This window comes from Monodon monoceros, unplaced genomic scaffold, assembly GCF_005190385.1.
Source record: "Monodon monoceros isolate NGI ecotype Baffin Bay Population unplaced genomic scaffold, NGI_Narwhal_1 Super_Scaffold_20, whole genome shotgun sequence".
NCBI lineage: Eukaryota > Metazoa > Chordata > Mammalia > Artiodactyla > Monodontidae > Monodon > Monodon monoceros.
In genome coordinates, this window is record NW_021703777.1 from 122,760,027 (window position 1) to 122,773,571 (window position 13,545).

The window sequence follows — 13,545 nt, forward strand, 5'->3', positions numbered from 1 at the left end:
TTCAGTAATCAGTCAGAGCTTTTGGAAATACTAATTTATGGCCTTAATAGTCTTACGTTTGTGCTAATCATGTGTGATTTGTCCTCCACATTGTTTAAGAGGGAAAATGCTTTCAACTAAAGTTTAATTCATAAAATAATGAAATGTATTAACTCCTTTTTATAGTGTTTACTCTTTCATCTTTCAAAACTAACAAAAATCCCTTCAATTTGAAGAGAATGTGTCCCCCTTGAGTAACACCATTATTTGAGGTCATTTTACCTCATGCTATCTACTAAGGGAAAAAAAAAACTATTTCCTTAAAAATACCATTATCACTAGTAGTACATTTTTGCACACTTTTGTTGATACATCATAAACTAGGAGAAAGCACCTACTTCCAAATATAAAACAAAGTACCAAACTACCATGTAACACTGACGGAGGTAAAAGAAACTCCTGGAAAAAATTTTCCTCTTTGCTTATTGGTTAGAAAAAAAATTAAAGTTTAACTTCCTTTGAGCACAAGTTTCTCGGTCTTCCTAATCTTATTTATTACTGACTTTTTTGTGTTAGAAAGATATATAATTCACATTTGCCTACCTTCTCCTTCAAAGCAATCAATATGGAAATATATTTCTACAAACTGTGAAGACTGGAAAAATGAAAGTAACAATTTTCTAAGATACAAAGACTATTTTCTTGCTTGTCTTAACATACAGACAATTGGAAGAGACAGTTCAAAGAAATAACAGATAAAGAAGGAAGTCCACAAGTTCAGACTAAAGATACAGTTTAGCTAAGGGACATATTGTCAGTTTTCAGAATGCTGGTTTTTGGTGAAACAAGAAAGAAGCATTCAAGAATACATCTAGTTTTACACACTGATTAGCATTTAACAAACCTAGTTCTAGCTTCTCACTTTAAAACACGATGTCAAAATGTCCTTAAGTATGCTTAAATGACTTTTATGCATACCTACCTATCTACTTCCTGAGGGATTAATAGTCCAAAAGTCATCAAACAATTCTCTATCACACTGTAGTAACTTGACAGTCCACTAAATGAATGCATTAAACTGACAACCTATAAACCATTACTTACCAAATGATAGTTTATATATCAATTACTCAATGGAGGTTTATTTATAATGATATCTTAATGAATTATGATCAGTAGTGGCAACAAAATTAAAAGATGTATAAACTTGCCTAATTGAAAACTCTACAGTAGCTTTACTTTGTAACTTTCATAATTTATTATTAAATTTTTAAGCAGTACAAAGTTACCCTTATTCATTGCTGCAATTTATGCTTTTAAATTGATCTTTTGTTGCTTCCCTTTAATTCTCTATCCAGGACTCTATAATCCTAAATACAAATGACACAAGATATAGGAAGACAATTTTTTTTTTTTTTTTTTTTTGCGGTACACGGGCCTCTCACTGTTGTGGCCTCTCCCATTGCAGAGCACAGGCTCCGGACACGCAGGCCCAGCGGCCATGGCTCACGGGCCCAGCCACTCCGTGGCATGTGGGATCCTCCCAGACTGGGCCACGAACCCGTGTCCCCTGCATCGGCAGGCAGACTCTCAACCACTGCGCCACCACGGAAGCCCATGAAAGACAATTTTTGATTAATAATAGCAAAAAGTAATCATTTTCAGGGTTCCCCAAGTACTTATTAAGCTCTTTGCGTAGCCCAATGCTGACATTTGTAGAAAGATAATATGTTGTTCAATAAAGAAACTGTAAGATTTTCCTTCTTTTACATGAGCAGTGGCTCATGTAAAGGTCCGCACACTGTATTGAGTTTACTTTGTGAATCTGCTACAAGGAAGATGATCTGATGATTCCAAAGGTCATTATATACCATGTATTCTTTTATATATATAAAAGAAGGCAACTATTTTAGACATCACTCATACAATGAAAAATAAAGTTTTAAGGTTTATATTTTAATATCACAGCCCATATTTAAACGGTTTCATTTTAATCTGAGAAGTCAATGCTTTAAACATTGGAATTTTAGAGGAGATAAATATAATTGTACATTCATAACACATCCTCACAAACCAAGTAAAAGGAAACAAATCACTGGTAAAGAGCCAGACAGATCATAAGTATCATGTCTCAGATATTCTATTTACTATGAAGCATGAATAGTATTACTTACCTGCCTCATTTAAATTAACAACATTTCCCTGACAGTAAATTCTGTGGGTTTTTTTAAGGAGTTTTCCATTCCTTTTAGACTTCATCCCTTTGTTTCATGAATGGACCCTGGAAATAATTATTATTTTCCCATTTGCAGTTTTGTTATTTTCTCATCAACACTTGTTTTCTCATAACCGTAATGCACAGAATTCTTGCATGGTGTTTGTATTCAATAAATCTCACTCAACATTTGGCATAGCTCACCCCAACCTATCTTTAATAAGGCAGTAATCCCTTTCCTCAGAGGTTCTGCATCATTCTGACAATCATGGCACTGGTGTAATTTCCTTTGCCAACAAGACAAAACAGGGAACATTCTACACTGCCTCAAGAGCACCAGCCCAGTAAGAGCATGAGCTCAGCTCTCTCATGGTACAATACCATTGTGATAAAACAAAAAGGTCCATGTAACAACTTTTTTTTACAGATTCTCCATGAATTTTAATACTAAGAATCTCATTTAGAAGAAAATAAAAATTAATCCAAAGGAACAATCAATTACCTTTTCCTATTAGGTTCCTGATTACACAATAGGCTACTCTAGAAAGTCTTCCTGATTGATTCTCCAAGTCAGGATAAAAGTGACATCCACTAACAGGTCCAAACAAAATTTCTATTTCCAATAAGCCAGATAAGAAAAATATACAAAAGAACTCATTTTTTTGCTGGATATAACTACAACAAGAAAGGCTGGTTGAGCAACATTAAACTTGGCTCACTCATTTAATGGCCTCAGTTTGGGATAGAACTGAATTTATAATGTATGACAGAAGCTAAGTTGTAATGTACAATTATATAATTTACTTGAACAGTTGCTTTCCATATGGGAAGCAACAGATTGCCCAGTTGCATTTTGGCTAAGACTAATCCTACCATTATTCAGGGTAAAACAGTTTTGTTGAAATCTGGAAATCCTGCAGAAAGCATCTCTAAGTCTCTCTGATGACTCTTGACATTGTTTCCTTTTTCCTTGGAATAGTATACAGCTGTGTCCTTTGTAAATGGTCCTAACCTACATTTAGCACATAGTTAATTGTCTGGGAAACCATAACTATATCTCACATATTTTACAGATGAGATAACCACCACTCAGGTCATTCAGCCAGATTTCCATGATTAAAACAAAAAATGAAATAAAATTCAGAGATGAAGAAGAGATAGAAAAAACAAACAAAAACAAATCTTTGTTGGCATATTCCTTTCTAAACATTTACTATAAGGAAAACGTACTGTGAAGGAAATGGGTCTTTTTCTTTCTCATTTTATATATCAGTTGATAACAAAGTAGAACTCCTACATATTTAATAATATTCCCTCGCAGTTAAGTTATACTCCAGGAGAAGTATTTTATGGGCTGTGGAACATTCTTACTCATGACCTTAACATCTTACAACAGGTTGATGGATAAGCAACACATATTCTATATTGATGCATAAATGATCTGGATCCCAGGATGTATCTTCAAAGTTTGAAAACTTACATTGTCCAGTAAAAATCTGTCATCATCACCCTTTGAAAGGGTCTTGAAATTGCAACTACCTATGGCCAAATATCATTTTCTGAACTCTATCCCCCGGAACATGGATTTATGAGTCCCACGGTTGGACAAAGGGAAATTATCCAAGGCAAGGTTGTCCAAATAGGCAGTTACCCAACAGACTGGAAGCCAAGACAATTCTCTGGAGGTAGCTGCACAGGTTCAACTGCAGCTGTGTGGGAAGTATGAACACCAGTCAGTTCTATGAAAAGTTTGGGTGTCCCCAGGAAGAACAAAATGGGGAGACTGTTTTTGTGTCCGAGGCTATTGTTTTATATTCTTTTTAAGTGGGAAGGAGGCTTAAGACATTTGCGTATCTGTACTACCTCTAAATAATTACATTACATTATGTTATGTAATATTACAATTATGTTATAATATCATAAACTTCTTTTGCAGCTCTCGAGTATTCAAACAGAAAACCAAACAGAAACTTAAGACTGAAAACACAATGCAACAACATCAGACACTTCCACATAGTGCCTGCAAAGAATAGCAGTCTTTCATTTGCAAACTAGCTGTACATATGCAATCTCATTTGATCCGCTGGATAACCCAAGAGGTAAGTAGTAAAGTTATTATGATTCTTTCACAGACGAGGAAATTAAAACTCATAAAGGTTGGGATATATTCAAAGGTGCCCAGATGGTAGGTGAGAAGTAAGGATTCAAACCAGGTATTCTTTTTTGAGAACCAGCGCTCTCTCCACACATGCCTCTTAGGGCAAACTCTATATGAGAGGATGGAAAGCAGTGTCAGTATTCCTGCATAATTAGGAACAGAAAAAAAGGTCATCCTCCCGATCTCCCTCAAAATTCCTACCATCTCCACTACCACCACTTCTACCCTACTTGATAAGTAAGTTCTCTACTAAATATTATTTTTGGATGAAAGCATTCCTGGGAGTTTTTAACATTTTAAGTTAATACGCTTTAATATAAATTACCTATTTTTATCAGATATATTTTTTTACTTCTCCGAATACGAGAGACAGAATTGGGCTTCCCTGGTGGCACAGTCGTTAAGAATCTGCCTGCCAATGCAGGGGACACGGGTTCAAGCACTGGTCCGGGAAGATCCCACATGCCGCGGAGCAACTAAGCACGTGCGCCACAACTACTGAGCCTGTGCTCTAGAGCCCACAAGCCACAAATACTGAGCCCACGTGCCACAACTACTGAAGCCCACACACCTAGAGCCCATGCTCCGCAGCAAGAGAAGCCACCACCAATGAGAAGCCTACACACCGCAACAAAGAGTAGCCCCCACTTGCCGCAACTACAGAAAACCCGCGCACAGCAACAAAGACCCAACACTAAGTAAATAAATAGAGAGAGAGAGAGACAGAATTGGCAATGTCTGCAAGATAAACAAAACACAGGAGAACTGGTGGCATAAAACACAGAAAGTCAAGGATGCTAAAACTGAAAATATTTACTAGAGTTGGCTCATTTGAAAATCATACAATGAGAAGTACCTAACCATATTCCACTTTCCAGATGTCTTTGAAATCCAAGCATAATACAGAAGAAAGTTCTTACAGAATAAAATTATCTATTTATGCCCATGCTACCATGTTGAGACCATCACTTAACCAGAGCAAATGCATTATGTTCATTTAACCTCTGTTTACTGAATTCCACTGTGTGCCATATATTGTGATAAATTCTGGGATTAAAAGTACAAATAAGACAATATCCCTGCATTCAAGAAACCTGCAGTGAAGCAAGGTAGACAAATAACATCTGACACTACATCCTCTGTAGAAACTCCATTTGTTGAATGACAAAGAAAATAATTAACCTGATACTGTCAATCATCCCTCCTTGAAACTCTCCTCCATTTGTTTATATGACACCAATGTCAGGTGTTTTCCCCAGTTACCTGCCTGTCAGCTTCCCCTCGGATGCCTTTGTGGTAGTTCCTTGTTGTTCTGCTCATCTCATAAATACCAGCGTTGCTCTCTTCCCCTCCAACAATACAGCTTCTCCCTGGGCTCTCTCAAACTCATAAGCTGATGACTCCCAATCAATGTTTCCAGCTCATTTCCCTCTCCTGACACAAGTCCTATATATTTAGCTGATTACCAGATATCTCCATATGAATGTTTTAGATATCTCATTCCCAAAATTGCTTTATGGATTCCTTTTAGCCAGTGATTGGCAACATCAGTCAATTAGGACCTCAAACCCATGTATTAGCTTTTTTAATCCCAAAATTTCACTCACTTTATACATTTAATCAATTAAAAAATAACACCATTCATTCACTTATTCATTCAGTTATGTGTTAAGTATCTATTTAGTTTCATGTAGTTTGTTAGACACTAGGGTGCCATGCTGACCTAATCATTGCCCTTACACAACTCACAGTCCAATCCAAGATACAGACAAACAAACAGGTAAATATAATACACTGTTACAAATGCCATGCTGACATAGATATAGGGTGCCCTAGGACCTACACAGACTTAAGGTAGGGGTGAAGAACAGAAAGAAGGCTTCCTAAAGGAAGAGATATCTAAGATGAAATCTAGAAAATGAGTAAGAGTTAAACAAGTAGGAGTGGAAAGAAAAGAGCATGTGTGAAATCATGAAAGAGAATATAACACGGCAAAATGAATGGAAAGAATTTTAGTATGTCTAGTGCTTGGAATAAAAAAGGTTAAATGATGAATGGTGAGTGTAAAGAAGTAGACAGGGTCTTATAAGCCATGTTTAAAAGTTTAGGCTATAAGAACAACTAGAAGTCACTGAGGGATTTTAAACAGGTGAATAATATGTGCATTTGAATAGATTGAAAGATGGAAAGAATAAAGCATGCAGATGAAACAGAAGGCTCTTACATTAATCCAGATGACAGCTAGATATCAACATGAACTAGGAAAACAGCAATAGGGATAGAAAAAAGTTGGCAGATCAGAGAAACTTTTAGAAGGGAGAACAAATATAATCCAGTTATCTTTAACTATAGAACATAAGGGAGAAAGGACAAGTCAAAGATTATGTTCAAGTTTCTCCTTTGAATAACTGGATGATGCCATTTATTGGAAACGATAGAGGGTAAGTAAGCTTGTGGGAAGGGAAGATATGATGTATTGTTTTGAAATACTTATAAAATAGCCAAGTGAAAACATCTAACAGGCAATAGGATATATTGGTTTAGAGTTCAAAGATGATTGTTGAGAAGGAATCAACTGCTTGGGAATCATTAGCATATGACTGGTATTTTAAGCTATGGGAATAGATGATTTAGTAAAAGAACTATAGAATGAAAAGAGAAAAAGGCTATAGGAGAAGCTCCTTAGGCAAAGAGTCCTACAAAGAGGCATAAGAAAGAACACCCAAAAAGGTAAAAAGAAATTTTTTACCTAGGATACCATGGAGGTCAAGGAAGTGTGTCAAGGTCAGAAGTGTCAAATACTAGAAAGTGGTCGAATAACATAAGGATTGATGCATGTCTTGGCTTTATCAAGGTCACTAGTGACTTTGGAGAGAACAGCTTCAGCCAAGCTCAGGAGCTAGTGGAGTAGTGAAGGTAAATGCCAGATCTCAGTGAGTTAAGGAAGAAATACGCAAGAGGGGAAGCAAAAGTATAAGCAATTCTTTCAAGATGTTTGGCTGCAAGGGAGTGAAAAGAGATCAAGAGAATCCAGAAAGCGGTGAGAGATCTAAGTTCGGTTTGTTTATAAAATGGGAAAAACATATACCATATTTAAATTCTAACAGAGTATATCAGAAGGAGAAAGGGAGTAATTCATGGAGGAAGGTCCCTGAGAAGAAGGTTCCTGAGAAGGTGGTAGGGGATGAGATCCAGAGCTCAGGTAGAGAAATAATACTTAAAAAAGGATACTTCATTATGACAGGAGAACATGAGTAAAAGACAGGTATAGTATAGATTTTCTTTGTGGTATAATACATGTTTATAAGAAAGGAGTGGGTGGAGGAGAGCAAAAGTGGCTGGAGTGCAAGGAGAATGGCAAAGCTTTTAAAGAACTTCTGTGTAGAACGAAAGAAATAAAAAGATTGCCAAGTCATGTAAAATGTAAGGAAGTTTAGGGAACTACTTAAGAGTGGTTGAGATGATGAACCAGAGAAATTAAACAGGATATGGTAGAAAGTAAAGACAGGAAGTGACCAATAGTAAAACAAGGACTAGAGGTGCACATGAGGAAGTAATGAAGAATAAGAAGTTGTATCAATAAGATGGTTTATTACTTCTGAGGAAGAAATGTTAGGCTATGACAAAGTCCAATGTGTAGCCATGAAAAAAAGATGAAGAAGTAGAAAGAAGGTGAAGTTGTCTGGAGCCAAGTAAATAAAACGATGAGATGCTAAACTATCTATAGACATGAACATTGCAGCCGCCTAGGATGACATGACAAGTGAAAGAGAAAAGGACACAATGAGCCAGAAAAATTAGTCTAAAGGGGCTCAAATGCCACATTCAAGCAACAATTACATCCAATGTTTTAATTTGTTCTAAATTTACATGTATTGTATTAGATACCAAGCCTGAGTTTGTAATTCAGAGTAAAACAATCCAATTCCTCCTTTCAAAATCTATTTAAAATCACTTGAATTAGGTTTAAAAAAGTACCTAGATCCTGGGGGTAAAAAACCCAGACTAGTATGGCTATTTCCCCAAAGGATTTAGATATTTGGGGGAGGGAGGTCTGAATATATGTGACAATATTATTTCCAGTTGTCACTTTGTTAAATATTTCCGAATAGCATTCTCATTTCTACATAAGAGTGTTATTTTTCACCAAGCATAATAAAGGACTTTGCAAAAAGACGTTTGGCTAGAATTGTTTCAATAATTCTTGTCTCATATTAACATTGATCAAAGAACCCAGAACTTTCACATTTTTAGTTAGGAGTGTTTTTAGCTGCAAGTAATAGAAAACGTGACTAACAGTAGCTAGAACAAAAAGGGGTTTATTTTTATCACAAAAAAAGAGATAAAAAGGCCAGCGCTGGTACACGTCTTCTAAGATCCAGGCTCCTCCTTTCCTTCTACTCCACTACACTTGGCACATTGGCTTGTTGCAAAATTACTTCTACAGCTTTGCACCAGTCCTTCATTCAGGGCAGGAAAAAGAGAGGAGCGCTGAACAGCTACATTTGTCCTTTCAATTAAGAAAACAAAAAGCTTTCCCTGAAGCCCCTGCAGCTTAAGTCTCAGTGTCCCTAAGGGGATCACAGGGCTACAGTTAGTTATGCGGGAGTCTGGGAAGTAGAGGGCAATGCCACGATTAGCTCTGACCAGTAGTTCTCAAACAGTTCTCCTTCAACCCTTAAAGAATGTTTTAATATCTGTCAGGGCATTTTGATTGTCACAGTAATGAGAAGGAGGCCAATTACTGATTGGCACCTAGTGCCTAGAGGTAAGAGATGCCAAAAACAGTGAAATGTAAGGAGCAATCCCCTACAATGGAGATTTGCCCTGCCCAAAACACCAAAATGTCTCCACTAAGAAACCCTGACTCAGACCAGTTGCGATGAGTCACTGGAGTGGGCACACTGCTACTACAAACAAAATCTGTGTTCTGTTAGCAGAAAATACGGGAAGAAGGGAGAGTGAGTAGAGTGAGGTGAATATCGGGTAGAACTGACAGTATCTGCAGCATCTTACCTGAGCTTTCTGGTGTTCACAATTATTTTTATTTTTTATGGAAAATTTCAAACATATACAAAGTGAAAAGAACAGTGTAATGAATTCCCATGTACCCATCATCCAGCTTCAACAGTTATCAACATTCTACCATTTGTTTCATCTTTCCCAGTTTTTTTTTTTTTTAATTTTAGTTTTTGACCTGACAAGATTTCTGAGTAAATTAAAATATAAAAGAAAGCTTGACTAGATAACCAGGACAAATATTGTCACTATACTGTGTATATCTAATTTAAATCTAATTGTTTTTGCACGCTCTACTACTAGCAAAGCAAATTTAATTAAAGGAATCACTTCAGTTAAAGGCATATAGAATTCAAGTGAAAATATCTGGTGAATACAACTGTATATGAAAGGAAAAAATGCCTTTATTATTCACAATGCTCCTGACCTCTAAGACTTCTAAGAAGAGGAGAGTCCTTTGTCAGCTGATTAGACTGTTGAGTGAGAAAGTAAAAAGAGAGAATCCGAAAGAACTATAATTACAATCCTTTCAAAAAAGACTGAAGTGAAGAGAATCTAAGAGGGCTAAGAAGCTAAGACTCAGTACAGCTGAGAAGCTGTTAGGAAGAAGTGAGAGGGTAGAGAAGAAATGTGATACGGGTTACACAAGAAAAAGAATTTTGGAAAATTAACAAGGGGATATGTATTAAGTTTTGCATATGGTATGTAATGTACATCGTTCACCTCTCTCCATGCAATCTTCGTAAAAATTTATATTTTTCATTAATGCATTGGAGAATTGAACATATTTTGGGGAAGCCTTGCAGTGCTGAGTCCTGCTTTAAAGTAGTCTCAGAAGGATACTACCACAATAAAATTATATTTACATGTTAGAGGATCTTTTTAAAGTATATCTTACTTTTCCCTTTATTCTTTATATTACACAAATAACAATATACTAATATATATATGTATTTAACATACAGGAGAACAACATATAGGAAATAAAGTCCACTGAAACACACTGTAACACTACCTCCAGTCATGAGCCATATAAGCATTTCATTTATTTTTTCCCATGCAGATATATACTTTTTAAATGTTTACCAAAAATGGGAGCATGTTAATACATATAGTTTATAATCTGTGAATATGCATATCTTACAGAGCAGTACTGTTCCATTCACACAATAGGGAGGAACTGGTACCCATGTTTAAAATTTTTGAAATTTCTCTACTGCCATGCAGAAAGCAGTGCCTTTATATTATTAAATAATAGCTCATTAAAGAAAATCTATTAATTTATAATTAATGTGCATTCCTGAAATAATATCAAGAGTGAAACTGGCCCCTTAAATAACTGCCATTAGAACTGATGGAATGTTCAGAGACACATCAAAACAAATCAAACTCTGTCTTTTGGTGTTTTTGTTTTGCTTTGTTTTTTCAGCAGTTGGTATGTGTTAGGTTGCTCCTAAAACAAAATAGTTATATCCATTTTTGCATTTCTTAAAACCCACAATGTCACAGAATCCTGATATTCCCATCAACGCATTTGAATTATAAAAAGAAAAAACAAGAGGAGGAAAAAGTATTCCTATTGGGAAATCACGGATGAAATAATATGTATGAATGGAGGTAAAGAAGATGTATGATTAGAGATAAGTGGGAACGAAGTATAAAAATGAAGTGAGGGGTGGGGATTTGCTATTCAAATACCATTACCCAGTCAACCAAGATTAATTCTAGGCCAGTCATGAACTTCTCACAGATCCTTAATCTTGAAATTATAAATAATAAAACAATCCATAGTTATAAAATAATTTGTGACTCTTAGCAAACTACTGCAAATTCTGCAGTTTATCTGGGCTGTATATAAGGGATCATTCAGCCATCATTTGTGGTATGCCAGACACTGTCCTAGATACAATTAAGTGAAAATGGTTTCGGGCCACGAGGAATTCAGACTCTAGAGGAGACCAACATGTAAACAATTAAGTGAATAAACTTTTATAGTTGAAATAACAGAAGTATATAAAGGATCGAGTATACCCAGAGACCAAGAAACAGCTTCGTAAGTGAAATGAGTCTTAAATGGAGAGTATGAATTCGACAATTGGGCCAGGGGAAAATAGCATTCCAAGCAGAGTGAAAAGACTAACTAAAAAGCAAAGAAGCACGATATAGCAAAATACTTTACAACATCTTCAAGTAATCCCATATGAATAAAGCATAGAATGCAAGGAAGACTCTGGTAAGAGATGATACAAGAGGGAGGCAGGATGAGCTCATGGAGCGCCACACTGACAAATTTGTAGCATGTCATATAGTTAATGAGTAACCATTGAAGTCTTTTTAATTTACAAGTAACATGACCAGATTTTAGAAAGATTTATCTGGTAGCAGTACTGAAGATGAAATAGAGACATATAAGCCAAGATAAGGGAAATCAACTAAAGTAGTCCAGCCCAAGTGATGATGGGCTGAACTACACTTTGAAGCAGTGAGAATGGAAAAGAGGTAGATTTGTCAGTGATGTTAACAAAGGAGAATCAGTTGGTCTCTGTTACTGTATATGGCCTTAGTTCAGACCCAGCTCTCTCATCTACTAGCTGTATAACCTTAAATAATTTACATAATTCTCAATTCAAATTTCTCCTTGACTTTAAAATAAAAATAATAACAATTCCTAACTCACAGAGTTGTTGTGAGAATTCAGTGAGCTATTGAAATGTTAAATGCCTATCATAGTGTTAGATCACTTATTTTTTATCGTCATCAAAGGAATGAATGGAAAATTAGTCCCCAGGTTGCTATGTTTGTTATATGGAGGTATTTACCTATGAAAAGAAAATATAAATGACAAATTTTGGACATTTTAAGTGCCTAGCACAAAGCAGGCCCTCAATAAAAATGCACTGAGTTAATGAATAAATGAATCCTTAAAATGTCTATGGGAAAACTGTAAGATTTCTTCTTATATGTATCAGATATTTAGGAGGCAGCCCTAGATTACAAGTATAGATCTGGAAGTCATTAGTGTACAGGTATTCTTTAAAACCATGTATGACTGATTTCAATCAAGTGACCCATGCACTACAGAGGACAGACGAGGGGTAAACTCAGAACAAGAAATACCAACATTTTAAGACCAGGTAGAAAAGTACACAAAAGAGCATTCTGAGAAAATAGATTATTACTTCCCATTTGCCACATTCATTGTTTGGCAAAGGAAACGTGTTTGTAATTTATGATAATTATCTCAAATCACAAGACTTCTGTGAACATTTTCATACCCTTCATATAACGTTATGTGCTAAGATTACATGGGAAAAAAGGACAATATAACCTATAAAATATGAGGAAGTCTCTCTTTTCTATTCCTCTTATTGAAATTTTCATGAAAATACTTCCTGGTGAAGAAGCTCTCAGAGAATACATACCAGATACTTAGTTAAATATAACTGACACATGTGACATGTGAGGGAGGAAGGAAGACAATATTTTCCCTATGATTAAAAATTAGAGCACAGAGGACTTCTCTGGTGGTGCAGTGGTTAAGAATCCGCCTGACGGGGCTTCCCTCATGGCGCAGTGGTTGAGAGTCCGCCTGCCGATGCAGGGGACACGGGTTCGTGCCCCGGTCCGGGAGGATCCCACATGCCGCGGAGCAGCTGGGCCCATGAGCCATGGCCGCTGAGCCTGCGCGTCCGGAGCCTGTGCTCCGCAACAGGAGAGGCCACAACAGTGAGAGGCCCGTGTACCACAAAAAAAAAAAAAAAAAAGAAAGAAAGAATCCGCCTGCCAATGCAGGAGACACAGGTTTGATCCCTGGTCCAGGAAGATCCCACATGCTACAGAGCAACTAAGCCCACGCACCACAACTACTGAGCCTGCACTCTAGAGCCCGCAAGCCACAACTACTGAGCCTACACTCTAGAACCTGCAAGCCACAACTACTGAGCCCGCATGTCACAACTACAGAAGCCCATGGGCCTACAGCCCATGCTCCACAACAAGAGAAGCCACAGCAATGAGAAGCCCATGCACCACAACGAAGAGTAGCCCCCACTCATCACAACTAGAGAACGCCCACGTGCAGCAACGAAGACCCAATGCAGCCAAAAATGGATTTAAAAAAATAAAAAAATTAATTTAATTTAAAAGATGAAAAAAAGAACTACATTACTAACTC